The sequence below is a fragment of the Hydra viridissima genome, unplaced genomic scaffold, assembly GCF_058129835.1.
Source record: "Hydra viridissima isolate aposymbiotic clone 2 unplaced genomic scaffold, HvirCarnegie_v1 scaffold_1, whole genome shotgun sequence".
NCBI classification, from domain to species: domain Eukaryota; kingdom Metazoa; phylum Cnidaria; class Hydrozoa; order Anthoathecata; family Hydridae; genus Hydra; species Hydra viridissima.
In genome coordinates this window covers 25,248,254-25,263,641 of record NW_028324300.1, presented here as the reverse complement: position 1 = coordinate 25,263,641, position 15,388 = coordinate 25,248,254, and the positions used below count along the sequence as shown (strand labels likewise).

Genomic DNA, 15,388 nt, shown 5'->3' with positions numbered 1-15,388 from the left:
ACGATTGAAAATTTTGATGAAAGGAAATTGTTGGTCGGAGAAATTTATTCAGCAACAAAACTCATTCAGTACCAAAAAATTTCACTGTATTACGATTACCCCTCTGGAAAAGGTCCTGTCGTTTTAAGAACTCCCGTTTTACTTTCGCTGGGTGTGTTTGAAAGTTTAAGCTTGGAAACAAATGAACTGACTGGATATTCCATGTCCTTTCTCGGTTTCAACGAAAAAAATGGCATAAGCGAAGATGAAAGAAAATTCATCGAGGTGACAGAAAAAATATCTAAAATTCTTCGTGAACAAGTCATCAAAATGACTCCTTTGTTAAGAAAAGGAGGAAGGACAAAAAAATGATCACTGAAGATTTGTCCTTCTTCAAAACAAAAACAAACAGCGCACCTTTATTTTTTAAAAAGTTGTTTACCAAGAAAAATGAAAAAAATAAGTCACTTCTCTCTTTTACGCAAAGAAAACAAAAGAAGATGTCATCAACGGAGTGAAGAGCATGAAAGAAAATAAAATATTGGTTGAAAAAACGCCTCTGAAATACATCCGAAAAAAATGTTTTGCCATCGCCACTTCAAAAATTGAAGGTGTTTTCGTAGGATCTCAAATTGAATCCATACAAGTGAAAATTCCTGAAGTCACCATCACTAAAATTTCACCTTCTTTTCAATCCATCACGGGTGAAGACTTGGATTTGGGGGAAATGGAATCTGATGATGAAATATGACTTTTTTAAAGTCCTTTGAATTTTAAAATGATCAACGTTGAAGGAATTGTCTTACCGAACAAAGCTCTCACCAACTTTCAATTGATAAAGGCGGCAAAAAAATTTAAAATTTCAGAGGCGTTTTTATCAGGGACGAATTGCTTAAGAAAATGCAAGGAAAAAAGAATGCGGAATTGTCAATACGGGAGATTCGAGCACAAATGGGTTTCATTGGGTGTGCTGGTTCAAGAACGGGGACAAAAAATACAACTTTGACTCTTACGCTCAACCACCTTTCGTAGAGCTCGTTGAATATTTAAAAAGTCCCGTCTTTTACAACAGCGAAAGGGTTCAATTTGGTGACACCTCTTACTGTAGTCACTTGTGTCTTTGCGTCTTGAAAAAATTGGAGGAAGGAAATGACTTTCAAAACGTCATCAACACCCTTTGGTGAATTTTTCCGGAATTGCTTGCAATTTTTAAAAAAATGCGCATATTTAAAAATGATTGACAAATTTGGTAGAACATAATTGGGAAGATATTTTTATGATCCACTTTTAACAGGGAACAACGTTTTTATAAGGACAGATGGATCCAGCACCGTCACCTCAGACTTGGATTTCAATTCGAATAAAATAATAAATTTAGCAGAGCCCACAAACTCACACGACGCAGCCACGAAAAATTATGTCGACACTCATTCGTCAGGTGGGACTGGAACGGGAACTGCAGACCTCGATTTAAACTTTCACAAATTTATCAATGTAAACGAACCTTCAGGCTTGCACAACGCCGCCAAGAAAAATTACGTCGACGTCAGCTCGAGCATGCGCATAAAAACAGACGGGTCGAGCATCATCACGAGAGACATCGATTTGAATTCTCACAAATTGATCAACGTGTCTGATTCAACCAGTTTACGCGATGCTGCCACAAAAAGCTACGTGGACACTCAAGTCGCTTACTCCAATATTTTGTACACAGACATTAACATGACGTCACACAACTTACCAATCTTGCTGAACCCACATTGTCCTCAGGCTCTGCCACTAAAAATTATGTCGACACTCATTCCTCTTCTGGAATAGGAACCATCACATCAGACCTTGATTTGAACTCGTACAAACTCATCAATGTGTCTGAGCCCACAAACGCTCATAATGGAACGACAAAAAGCTATGTGGACGTCTTGTCGCAAAAATCCAATTTTTTAGGATTGGTTCCAGAATCTGGATTCACCAGTTTAGGTTTAAAATCACAAACTGTGTCTGCTGGATTGCCTGATGCGTTTACCGTTTTCACCTACTCTGACGGTACTGGATTTTTTAGAAGGTTGTGGTTGGCTGTCAACGGAACCGTCAGAGGAGGATTAAGCGTTCCTGGAAACGTTTTTATTCGGACTTTTGCAGACGGCAAAATTGGCGTAGAGAATTATTCAGAAATAGGCCCAGACCAAACCTCCCTCGCTTGCGACTTGCTCTTTTCCCATCTTTGCGGGTCGTTTTACGCCAACTCTTTGCAAGGATGCAACGTATACAGCACCACTTCCTTAGGAGGATATCTCACACTCGATATGCCTTTCAAAACAAGCATTGCTGTACAATTACGCAACAAAACAGCTTCACCAGTGACGTACTGGATTCAACCCTTCATCACCCCACTCTCCACCATTCCAAACTTTTTACAAACTTTACTCGAGGACGTTTAGGCATCTTAGCACCACTTACGGAGACGAATACATCCTGCTCAACTCTGCAGGCAAAGGAAATGGCGTGTTTCTGAAATACATCAGAGCGCACATCATCGGCGCCTCTGAAAACTGGTGGGAATCCAGAGCGAGAATGTACGATGGCAATTCAGTTCCTCCTGGAAATAGAACTGTGATCAGTCCGCGGACACCATATAATTCAAACAATTACACTTTTTTTCCTGGTTACGACGGTGACAGCAAATGCATTTTCTCCTCCTCCGAATTGGAAAATTTTTACTTGTCCTTGTGGAACGGATCAAACGTAACCTCGTTCAACAACAAGTCGACGGGACTGCTGTATCAATCCACTGCTTCCATCGGCTCCACCACCACCATCTCTTTTTACAGAAATTTGGAGAAGCAGACTCCATGCCCAGCGTTGCATCTGGAAGAAGGCTTGTCATCACGCTAAACTCCAGTGACGCCCAAGTCGGTCAATTCAGAAGCTTTTATCTCCTTCTCGGACAGGTCTATTATTACGGATAATTTCTTGTCATAAAAAAATAATTTTTTCATTACAAAAATGGAAACTCAGAAGATCGCAAGCGAATATAAAAAAAATGATTCATTTTGATCGAAAGGGAAACAGAGGATGGAAAAAATCCACCCTTTTTTTCGATAAGCATTTAGAGTACCCTCCATCAAAAGTGAATTGCAGATATGAAATATTTGCTCAAAGCGACATTAAACTAAATTGACTGGCTCATCAGAAAATAACTTTTATGTTTGGAATCAGCCTTGAAAGCGGAATACCCTTGGTGAATTTGAGGGAAAGCATAAAATCAAAACTGGATTATTTCAATCACAACATGGCGATTTCAGAGTCGATGGATAATGTCATCATGGAAATTCACAATAACAGCAATTCAGACGTGATTGTTAAAAAAGAAGAAAGTTTATACTTTGTAAATTTTTTAAATTCATAAAATCCCATGAAAACAAATTTTTTTTTTAAATTTATTTTTTGCTTAATAAAATGGAATATAATTGTGACGTTAATTGTTATTTATCTAAAGAAAAACACAGTTCATGTGGGACTAAAATTTATCCAGCTGTTCCAACAGCTCCAGCGGATGAAGGGCACAATTACCGACTTCAAAAAATAAGCGAGATACAAAAAGACAAAGAGAATGACTCTCAGCAAGAAGTACCATCGCGCATTTAAAATCATCTCTTACCCAGACACCTCGTTGCAAGCAGGTGGAGTTGCACCTGGAGTTGTTGGAATTAGAGTTTTGACTACCATTGTTGCCGCCCCTGTTGTAATTGCATGCGAGGGTGTTGCTATCGGCGCAGGTTTTTTATCCATTGTTGGAGGTCAAGTCAACAAAAAACTTGCATCAAAAGCATTGAAGCACGAGAAGATGAAATCTCTTGCAGAGTCTAAATTAAACACTATAAGCAACCACATTTCAAAAGCTTTAATGGACGGCGTTGTTAGCGATTCAGAGTATGAATTGATTTTGAGCGAGCCTCAAAAGTTCAAGTCCATGATGGTTGAAACAAGGACAAAAACTAAAAGCAGCATTGACGAAATCACAAAAGAGTCTAATTTTAGATATAAATTTTTTAAGAGAATAATTTTTTTTAAGAGATTAACTTTTTTTTTTCCACGGATTTCACAAGTGGAATCCGTGGAAAAAAAAATTAATCTTAATAACACGAACGCAATCTCATCGTGTTTTTTTTCTGTATTATAAAAAATGTCTTTTTTTAAAATACAAGACCCAAACAATAGGGATGAGCTTGTCAAAGAAATGATTGAGAGCAAAAGGCTTAACTTGAGCGTGGACGGCTTAACGGCTCGTGCAAAGGCTTAACTTGAGCGTGGCTGCTTGGCATGCTGGAAATACTGGGTCAAGAAATGAGGCTGAGACCATATGCTACGAGCTGTTGAGGCAAAATGTTGTTAATAAATACGAGTACAAGTCGATGCTGAGGTACATTGATGGATGAAACTTCTTCGGATCCAGGAAAATTCTTTGAATTTTTTTCACCTTTATAAAAAATGATCGTTTACAGAATAGATATGTTAAGAAACACGTTGTCGGTGGAAGTGGAATAATCGACACATTGAAGGATTTTTTAAGAAGAGCGGCCACATCGAGCGCTTCTAAAGCATCATCCACTTTGGCTAATAAAATTGCAAAAAGCGAACTGGGAAGAGAAGCGATCATGGCAACTAAATCGGCAGGGAAAGAGCTGGCTTCTACCGCCATATCCACCGCCAAAGACGTGGCCGTTGACAAAGGTAAAAAGACCATAGAAAAATTGTATGCCAAGACTGGAACGCCGAAGCCACCTAATTCGAAGGAGCTCACTCAGAAAAGCAAAGACATCCTTTCAGGAATGGTCAACAGCAAACTTGTGTCAAGCGCGCCGATTACGGACGAATATTCAATGCTTGGAGGGGGAGAAATTGTCAAATAAAAATGTCATCAGAATACAAGACCTTTTAAAAATGGGAAATGGGATGAAGACAGTGTTGTTGTAGATTTTTTTTTTTCTTGTAAATAAAAATAGCAAATTCCGATGTTTTAAATTTTACAGAAGAGCTCATTGTTGATGAAGAAATTGAGAGATTTGAATTTCACGAATACGAGCCAGTCAGTACAAACATAAATACTTTTGCGACGATTACGTTAAAGTGCTTTACGGATATAAACACACACTTACTCTTGTGAGAAAGAGCGACAGTGATGCCATTTTTAGAACAGCTGCAACAGCCGCAGGAAAAGTGGATCTTAGCAAACTGTCCTTGTTTATGCCTCATGTCACACCCTCTGTTTTGGCGAGAAGCTAGCTTTACAAAGTCATTGAATCGAAAGTGGATGTGCCATTTTCGTTCAGATCCAGACAGTGTGACACAATCACTGTGCCTGTATCAAATACATTTAGTTGGAGGTTGAGCGCAAGATCCGCCAGTGAAAGACCGAGGTACGTCATTGTAGGATTCCAAACCAATAAAGATGGCAGTCAAGAGCTGAACCCTTCCGTATTTGATCACTGCGACTTGAAAAACATGTACGTCACTTTAAACACTAAAAGGTATCCTGCTATCAATTACAACTTGGACTTTAAAAACAACAAATACTCAAGGGCTTACAGAGATGCCGCCAAATTTGAAATAGGCTTTATGGAATTAGCGAGATCATCGCTCAACCGAACTTGTCCGCATTAAATTACAGGTACATTTGCCCACTTTTTGTTTTGATGTGAGCAAGCAGGCTGAGAGGTTAAAATCTTCAGTGTTGGATGTGCAAATAAAAACCACATAAAATTCAAACGTTCCCGCAGACACTCAGGCCTTTTGCCGTTGTCCTTTCTGATAAATTGCTTAGAATTAAATCGGACGGAAGCAGAATGAATATTGTTTATTAGGTGCGAGGCACCCATACAGGTTAAGTCCAAAGGACCCACATGAGGTCTTTCAAAAATAATAATTCTTTGCTTATTAAAAAATGAGATTTATGAAAAAGGATTAGAAAAAACTGCTGAAAGAAAACGGCATTTCAAAAACGTTGAAAAGTAAAATGTCGTTAATGATGCTTGCGGTTGAAAACAACCTGATCGACAAAAGCGAATTGATGGAAGATGTGAAGGAAGAGAGACCTAAGGGAAGACCTAAAAAATCAATTTAAGGTATTTTCAACAAGAAGAAAAAAAATGAGACACTTTTATCCGTTTTTTCTGTAATGCAGCATGAGAGAGACCGACATGGTTAAGAAAAAGCATCTCGAGCTTCTTGCGTTTGGAGGATGTGGTGTGTTTCGCAATTCTGAATTTTAGCGCATGGAAAAAAAGATCAAAATGCAATTCAAAGATTGGAGCAACTTGAAGAAAATGGAAAAGCTGAGAGCGATCGACAGGTACATGCTTCATTTTGATTGTGATTTTGAGGAGAAAAAAAGATTTCCGGAAAACTGAAAATCGCGATTTTGACTCGAGCGATCGAATAAAAAAGACATTGTGTACGAAAACTTTAAAATCTCAAAAGTCCTGTGCAGAATTTAAAAAAATTGAATTGAGTTGAATAAAATCATGCCAAATGAAAAAAATGGAAAACGATCAGAATGTATTTGCTGAATTTAGAGAGGAGTTTTCTGAGGAGTTTGACGGTCAGTTTTACATTGATGAGGAGTTGGTGGGTCAGATTGTATTTGACAAATCAGACAGGGAGTTTCTGATTGAATTTCTTTCTTCGGATGAAGAGTCGGACAAAGAGTCGGATGAAGATTCCTTTCAAGAAGATTTAGGATATGAGTCGGAAGAAAAGTCTGAAGAAGAGTTGGAAGAAGAGGTGGAAGAAAAAATAAAAATGCACGAAGAAAAAGGAAAAATGCTTGAAGAAAAAATAAAAATGCAAGAAGAAAAAAGAAAAATGCTTGAAGAAAAAATAAAAATGCAAGAAGAAAAAAGAAAAATGCTTGAAGAAAAAATAAAAATGAAAGAACAGTGGAAGAAGAGTCAGAAGAGAAGTCGGAATAAGAGTCGGAAATCCGTAAAATTCTTTGATTTTTTTAAGATCATTTGAATCCGTGGAAAATTCTTTAAATTCATTTCACTAGAGAATTTAAAAAAATTAAATTGAGTGAAGTAAATTTCTTCCCAAATGAAAAAGACGGAAAGCATGACCAACACGGACTCCCTCATCTACGAAATCAAGACGGACAATTTTTACAAAGACGTTTCTAAAGATGTAGAAAGCAGATTCGACACGAGAGAATTTAACAAAAACTATCCCGCCATTCAAAACGTCTGATTCAAGGTCGGTGCAAACAAAAAGGTCATTGCCATGTTCAAAGACGAAACCTCTGGAAAACAGATTAAGGAATTTGTCGGTCTCCGGTCCAAATTGTACTCTTACAAACTCCATGAAAAAGAACACAAAAAATGCAAAGGGGTGAAAAAAAATGTCGTTCAAAAATACATCACACACGAAGATTACAAAAAATGCTTAATAACTAAAAATGAACAGCTCAGGAAAATGAACGTCATCCGATCCCATTTACATGAAATTTACACGGAACAAATTAACAAACTCGCACTCAGCGCTGACAATGATAAAAGAATCATCTTGGAAGACGGAATTCACACGTTATCTTACGGGCATTACAAACTCAAATGAGCGTCAATATTATCAAAAAGGTAAGTAACATCAGCACAACAAAAAAATGAGCCAGAACTCTCAATACTTAGGAATAGACCATCACTCACGGACAACACTAAAAATATATGCAAAAATGAAAATGAGCAAGAACCGACAAACCCTAGTAGTGCCACCAAAAGAGTCTTTCTTGTCTAAACTCAGCGATGAGGGAATAAGCGATAAAAACTACTCACACGCCAAAACGGTATGGGACGAGTTTAAAAGCAAAACGTTTAGAGATTATCACGACTGTACAATGTGTCAGACGTGTTGATGTTAGCAGATGTGTTTTAGAATTATAGAGATGTCTGCATGAACAATTACAAACTCGATCCTGCTTGGTACTATACATCTCCAGGATTGGTATGGGATGCTTCGCTCAAGATGACCAAAATAAGATTGTAACTGTTAAGCCAATTTGACATGATAATGATGATCAAGAAAGGAATACGCAGAGGAATTAGCATGATATCAAACCGATTAGGAACTTCGAATAATAAATACCTGGGAGAATTGTTTGATCAAAGCAAAGAGTCGACATACACTCAATACTTGGATGCTGTTAGCATCCGTGTACGAATGGGCAATGACCAAGCCTCTACCTACTCACGAGTTTGAGTGGATGAGCGAAAGCGAGTTAGCACATTGGAAATCAATGGCGTGTGTATTAGCTTGCACGACGATCACAACGACTACCCGTTAGCACCTGAAAGAATGGGAATAGACAAAGTGGACAAGCTCATACCAAACTTGAGCGATAAGAAGAATTATGTCGTACACTATGAGAATCTTAAACTGTACGAGCGATTGGGATAAAAAATTGCAAAGATACATAGAGGAATAAAGTTTGAAGAGCAAGGTTGGTTGAAGAAGTACATTGATCTAAATACAACTTTAAGAACTAAAGCCACAAACGACTTTAAAAAGGATTTTTTCAAGCTGATGAGCAATTCAGTGTTTGGAAAAAAAAAGGAAATTATTGAAAAGCGAGTCGATGTCAGATTGGTCACAAAAAGGGAAGAAGCTATGAAATTGTCTTCTAAACCGAATTACGACAGTCAAACAATATTTGTTGAAAACTTGATAGCGGTGCACATGAAAAAAATTAGTTTATGACAAGTCGATTTATTTGGGAATGTGCATATTGCAAAACTTTGATGTTTGAATTTCATTATGATTACATAAGAAAAATGTATTTTGTTCGTGCAAAGTTGTTGCTGACGGATACAGGCTCGTTGATTTACGAAATCAAGACAGATACTTTTTACAAAGACATTTCAAAAGATGTAGAGAGTAAATTCGACACGAGCGAGTTTGATAAAGACCATCCAGCTATCAGCAGTGGTGGGTTTAAGGTAGGTGCAAACAAAAAGGTGATAGGAATGTGTAAAGATGAAATCTTAGGAAAACAGATTCAGGAATTTGTTGGACTCAGATCAAAGTTGTATTCTTACAAACTACTTGAAAAAGATTACAAAAAATGCAATGGGGTAAAGAAAAATGTGGTGAAGAAATTCATCACACATGAAGATTACAAAAACTGTTTGGTAAGTAAAAAAGAACAGGTAAGGAGCATGAGCGTGATAAGATCCAGTTTACACGAAGTTTTTTTTACACAGAAGAAATTAACAAAGTGGCACTCAGTGCAGATAGTGATAAAAGAGTGGTACTAGAGGATGGAATACACACGTTGACCTACGGGCATTATAAATTAAATTACAAATAATTCATGAAATTCACTTGTGAAATTTATCAATGTAGAAGGAATCATCTTGCCGAACGAACCTCTCACAAACTTTCAACTGATCGAGGCAGCAAAAAAGCTAAAAGTAAAAAACTTTAAAGGCGTTTTTGTCAGAGATGAGCTAAAAATGAAGGTATAGAAAAAAGAATGCGGAATAGTCAATACAGTAGATTCAAGCACAAGTGGGTTTCATTGGGTCTGTTGGTATAAAGACGGGGATGAAAAGTACAGCTTCGGATCTTACGCCCAACCTCCTCTCATCGAGCTCGTAAACTACTTGAAAAGTCCAGTTTACTACAATAGCGAAAGAGTTCAGTTTGGTGATACTTCTTACTGCGGACACTTGTGTCTCTACGTCTTGAAAAAGCTGGATGAAGGGAATGACTTTCAAAGCGTTGTCGAAACACTTTGGTAAATTTGCATATAGTATCGGACAAAACATGGTGGACAAACTCAAATTTAGAACAAAAGTTAATCAAAAACTAAAAAGAACTAGTAAAACAATTGTACATATTAATTTTTAAATAGTTTATTATGTTCTTAACAAAATTTAAAACGTTTGAATCATACTAAGAATCACAAAAAAAATTTATAACACATTTTTTTCAACAAACTTCATTTTTCCTTGGACAAAACAAGGGGTGGACAAATCAAAACGAAGCTTATTTTATAAGATTTCATTGTCTTTATTCAATTTACCGCATTCTTTTGTTTTCACTTTTATCCTAACATTACTCTAAAATAATAAAATAGATTTTGGAACGTCTGGCCAATTATTTTTTCAATTAAACTAAAAATAGATTTAACTCGTGATATATGGGGTAAATTGCAACTTAAAATGGCTTACGACAAATTAGGAAGTGTTTTACGTGAAAATATTATTAAAGATTTTAAAAGCGGAAAACGTCAAGCTGAAATTTGTAGAAAATATAATATAGCTAAATCGACTGTAAGCAAAACTGTCAAATCATTTGGATCTCGTGACTGCTATAAAACAAACCATCGGGGCGGACGTCCAAGATAAACAACACAAAGACTAGATCGAATAATTGTTAAAGAGCTTAAAATAGATCCATTTTTGTCATCCACAAAATTAACCGAAAAACTTGAACTACAAATCTCTAATCGCACTGTGCGACGAAGAGCTAACGAAGCAAAATTGTTTTCTCGAATGCCTGCCAAGAAACCGCTAACTTCCTTTAAAAATAGAAAGCTAAGACTTGCGTTTGCCAAAGCACACCAAAATTGGACTGTAGACCAGTGGAAAAACATACTTTTTAGTGATGAATCAAAATATAACCTTTTTGGAAGCGACGGCAAGAAGCGAGTCTGGAGACCAAAGAACACCAGATTCAATACTAAATATACCAAGAAGAGTGTTAAGCATGGAACGTCTGCTATAGTTTGGGGTTGTTTCTCAGCACTAGGAACTGGTCCTTTTCACAAAATTAATGGAATTATGGACCGCTTTGTTTACAAAGATATAATGGAAGATGTTATGTTACCACATGCTGAATGGGAGATGCCCCTAAAATGGATTTTTCAACAGGATAATGATCCCAAACATACGTCAAAAATTGTAAAACAATGGTTCAAGGACAAGAATATCACCATAATGGAGTGGCCTGCACAAAGCCCTGACTTGAATCCCATAGAAAATTTGTGGGAAATAATTGACAATAAGATTGAGCGTGCAAATGTGAAGACCAGTGAGGAATTATTTGAACAAATCGAGAAGGCCTGGCGAGAGATTGATATGAGAATTGTTGACTCATTAATTGCGTATATGCCCCGAAGAATGAAAGAAGTAATTAAAAGTAAAGGAGGTCCTACCAAATATTAAGTTAACTTTTGAAGTTTTTTGAAAAATAATAAGTTAATTTTTGAATTTTTTTGAATTTTCAGTCGATTTTTTGAATGTCCACCTTCTTTTGTCCAAAGAAAAATGTAGTTTGTTAGGGAAAATGTGTTTTAAAACTTTTTTAGTGATTTTTAGTATGATTCAAAACTTTTAAGTTTTGTTAACAACATAATAAACTACATAAAAAAAAATATGTTCAATTGTTTTACTAGTTTTTTTTTGTTTTTGATCAACTTTTGTTCTAAATTTGAGTTTGTCCACCATGCTTTGTCCGATACTGTATATAAAAAAATGCATATATAAAAAATGATTGGCAAATTCGGTAGATCAGAAATGGGAAAGTTTTTTTATGATACTTCTTTAGCCACTCTATTAAGTGATCTATATATTAGAACAGACGGTTTAAGCACTATCACTTCAGACCTTGATTTCAACTAGCACAAAATAATCAACTTGGCAGAGCCTGTCAACTCATATGACGCTGCTACAAAAAACTACGTCGACACACATTCGGGTACTGGAGGAACTATAAGTTGCATCAATTCAGACCTCGATTTGAATTCAAACAATTTGATCAATGTGAATGAACCCACAAGCTTTAACGATGCTGCTACTAAAAACTATGTAGATGTAAGCACAAGTCTGTGTGTAAAAACAAATGGATCAAGCGCAATCAGCGGAGATATCGATTTGAATTCTCAAAAACTTATCAACATATCTGATCCAACCAGTTTACGCGATGCTGCAACAAAAAGACACTAAAGTAGCATACTCCGATATCTTTTACACAGACGTTAACATGACGTCACACAAACTAACAAATCTAGCTCAACCCACATTATCAACAGACGCGGCTACTAAAAATTATGTGAACACTCACGCATCCTCTGGTATAGGAAGCATAACCTCAGACCTTGATTTAAACTTGCACAAACTCATAAATGTGTCTGAACCCACAAACCTGCAAGATGCTGCCACAAAAACCTAGGTGGATATCTTGTCACAAATATCCTTTTAGTTTGAGATTTTAAACCTAAACATGAAAAGCTTGAGTTTGTAACCAATCCTTTTTAGGATTGGTTACAAACTCAAGCTTTTCATGTTTAGGTTTAAAATCTCAAACTATGGCTGCAAATTTGCCAGATGCGTTTACAGTTTTCACCTACTCTGACGGTCATGGAATTCTAAGAAGATTATTTAGTTCTATAACCACATTTACCATGGTGGTTAAGGAACTTGCACAAGAGTAGACTACAGCCAGTTATCATGCAACTTTTGGCTAACTCCTTTTTCCATAGCTTTTTTATATTGAACTAAACTAATGATTCTAAAAGTATTCTATGGCCTAACATCAAAAAAAAAAAAAAAAAAAAAAACTATTTTAAGGTAAATAAATTGCAAAATATTTATTTGTATCATATATGAAACATCATGCAGTAGTGGAACTTTATGAAGAAATTACAGACTAATGTTTGTTGTTAAACAGAGTGTTTATCTTGAAATATGAGCTTGATAGTTATATACACTCAATAAAGATATCATTATAAATAAAAAATTCAATGATGGAAAGCTTTAAAACAGTTGCGGTACTTATTAATACACAGCGCAGTTCCACACTTTTCACAAAATGAATATGTCAAGGCGGAACACTTGTCATATTTGCAACGAGCCCGCTTTTCATTCAATATGAGCCAATGCCCAATTTGATCAAACCAAATCGCTTCATGGGGAATGGCAATTTTTGGACCGACACGAGGCCTGATGTCATCAAGTAATGGACGACCGGCTTTTTTTTAAAGTGACACCTTGTACATAAACAATAAATCTGCTACCGCCAATTTGAATCTGACAAGTGGAGTTGACGGATTACGCTTCTGCCACAGAATCCAGGCATTGATTATGGACATTTCAAGCAAGTGGAAAAATATCCGATAATACTTTTTAGACCAAATCTTGTTCCTGTAATAGCCAAGTAGGGAATCAAGCAAGTCAACTCCGCCCATGTGCTTGTTGTAGATAGTGACAATTTCCGGACAGGAAATGTTAATATGGCACATATCTTTTCTAGAAAATCTTTTAACCTCGATAGAAGGTTCACTTCTAATAAAGTTGGACAGCAAGGTTACAACTTTGTTATCAAACCAGGAAACTATCGATACATCAACTCCGTCAACCTTGGCAACATGTTCGGTAAATGTTCCGCAACCCCTTTGCTTCATTTCCTTATCTGACAAGACTGGGCAATTTCCAACACGGTTCCTACGTCCAGTTCCAACCATTTGAATTCCCTTCTTGAACATGTAAACATTCAAACCAATACTGTTGAACCAATTGTCAACATACAATTTATGATTGACATCATCTGGCAAGATTTGGGCAAGGCGCATGACAACGTTACTACTTACCCCAAGGTCTGGTTCATTCTCAAGTCAAATGCTGTCACCTCCTCCACAGTAAACTTCAAAATTATAGCTGAAGCCAGAGACACCACTCAGAACAAAAGCTTTAAATCCCCATTTGTGCGGTTTTTTAAGGTTGTATTGTTTGATTGAATGTCTCCCTTTGAACGGAACAATCTGCTCATCAACCGCCAAACTTTCTTTAATTGGAATACTGTTCAGCTGTTCATTTATTTTGTTTATAAGAGGGGGGACCTTGAAAAGTTTATCGTCTTTGTCAGCAGCGCTGTTATCAGCAAAATGAATAATGCTTTTCAATTTTTCAAAGCAAAATTCCGATGGAAGACGACTAATAATCTCTTGTGCTAGGGAGTTTGACAATGGACATGTACAAAACGCATGCAACATAACTAATTATGTCTTCCTCTTTTACAGCAACTGGTTTTTCAGGATTGGTTTGCATGGAATACAACATTGTCTGATATGCAATCTCTTGAAAAAGGTCTTTTGGAAAAAGACGATAAAAGTATGACAGTTCTAAACCAAGACAATCCAATAACTCGTCCATTTTTTGTTCGTAGTTGGCTTTAAATTTGTGGTCTTCTTATTTATTTTGAAGGTTTTCAGCTTTCCACAATGGCTGAGAATTCTTTGCGGGCTTTTTTCCATTTGTATTAGCCTTATTGGTAGATGGCACCACTGTTGCACATTGTTTTTGACCAGCGCCACAATTTGTTTTTCTCAAGATTAAAAGAGGCTGAGTGTTATTACTGTCATCACTTTCATCACTGCTATCAACATCCTCACTGGAAGAAGAAATTGGCAAAAATAGTTCACAATCAGTTATATCTTCCTCATCGCTGGAATCTCCGTCTGAGGAGTGGAGGTCTGGGTTGTCATCAACAAATTTGATCAAGACAGGCGCCTGTGGATACCAGAAGGCTTTCTCCAATAGAAAGAAGTTGGATTGATTTCTGAAGATTAGAAAAAACAATACAATGGCTTTACAACAAAAGAAATAAAGATAAATCAAAAATAAAAAATTACAAATTTTTTTCCTTAGATGTATAATGTATCATTTCTGATATAGTTAAAAAAAGAGTTATGGAGATTTGACAGTTCATAAAAATAAGTAAACAAATACACAAGAGGGCTACCAATATGTTTAAAAAACTTCGGAAATTTTTTTGAGTTTATGATTAAAAGGAATCTTGCTCAACAAAACGGTATACTTACAAGAATTAGTTAATTTGCTGCCGGATGCCATTTTGATAACACAAGGAATAAAATTTAAAGTAAAAGTTACAAAAACAATCTAAGTGCAGTGGCCACACTCACCTAAATATAGCAGGCTGAAAATAATCCCATTTTCCGTTAAAAATCTCAGCGCATTCATCCAGAGATACACAATTTATAAACTGTATCATATATGATACAGTATGCAGAAAGGGGCTAATATTTTAAAATGATTTTTCACTTACATTTTTATTAAAGGTTTAAGTTGTTAACTACCAGGCAGACAACTTGTCTGAACTTTGCAATTTTAAACAATGCTTAAAGGGAAGTAGTACCCTGTGTAAAATTTACAGGCACTAGACAAAGAAATTGAATTAATGGCAATTTATTACTTGACTTTTCGGCTTCGCTTTCATGGGGAGGCAGGTCATCTGTATCTGAAGATAGTGTTGGAATTTCTTTCTCACGTTATATATAGGGAAAAGGCGGTTATGGCGCATTGACCCCTTCCCATACTTAAGGATGCATAAAAAATGATGA

At 36.4% G+C, this 15,388-nt stretch overlaps 1 pseudogene; it reads right to left on the bottom strand.

Moving 5' to 3' along the window:
- Nucleotides 1–14,041: 14,041 nt before the first annotated feature.
- Nucleotides 14,042–14,879, bottom strand: LOC149894087 (uncharacterized; annotated as a pseudogene).
- Nucleotides 14,880–15,388: the final 509 nt, after the last annotated feature.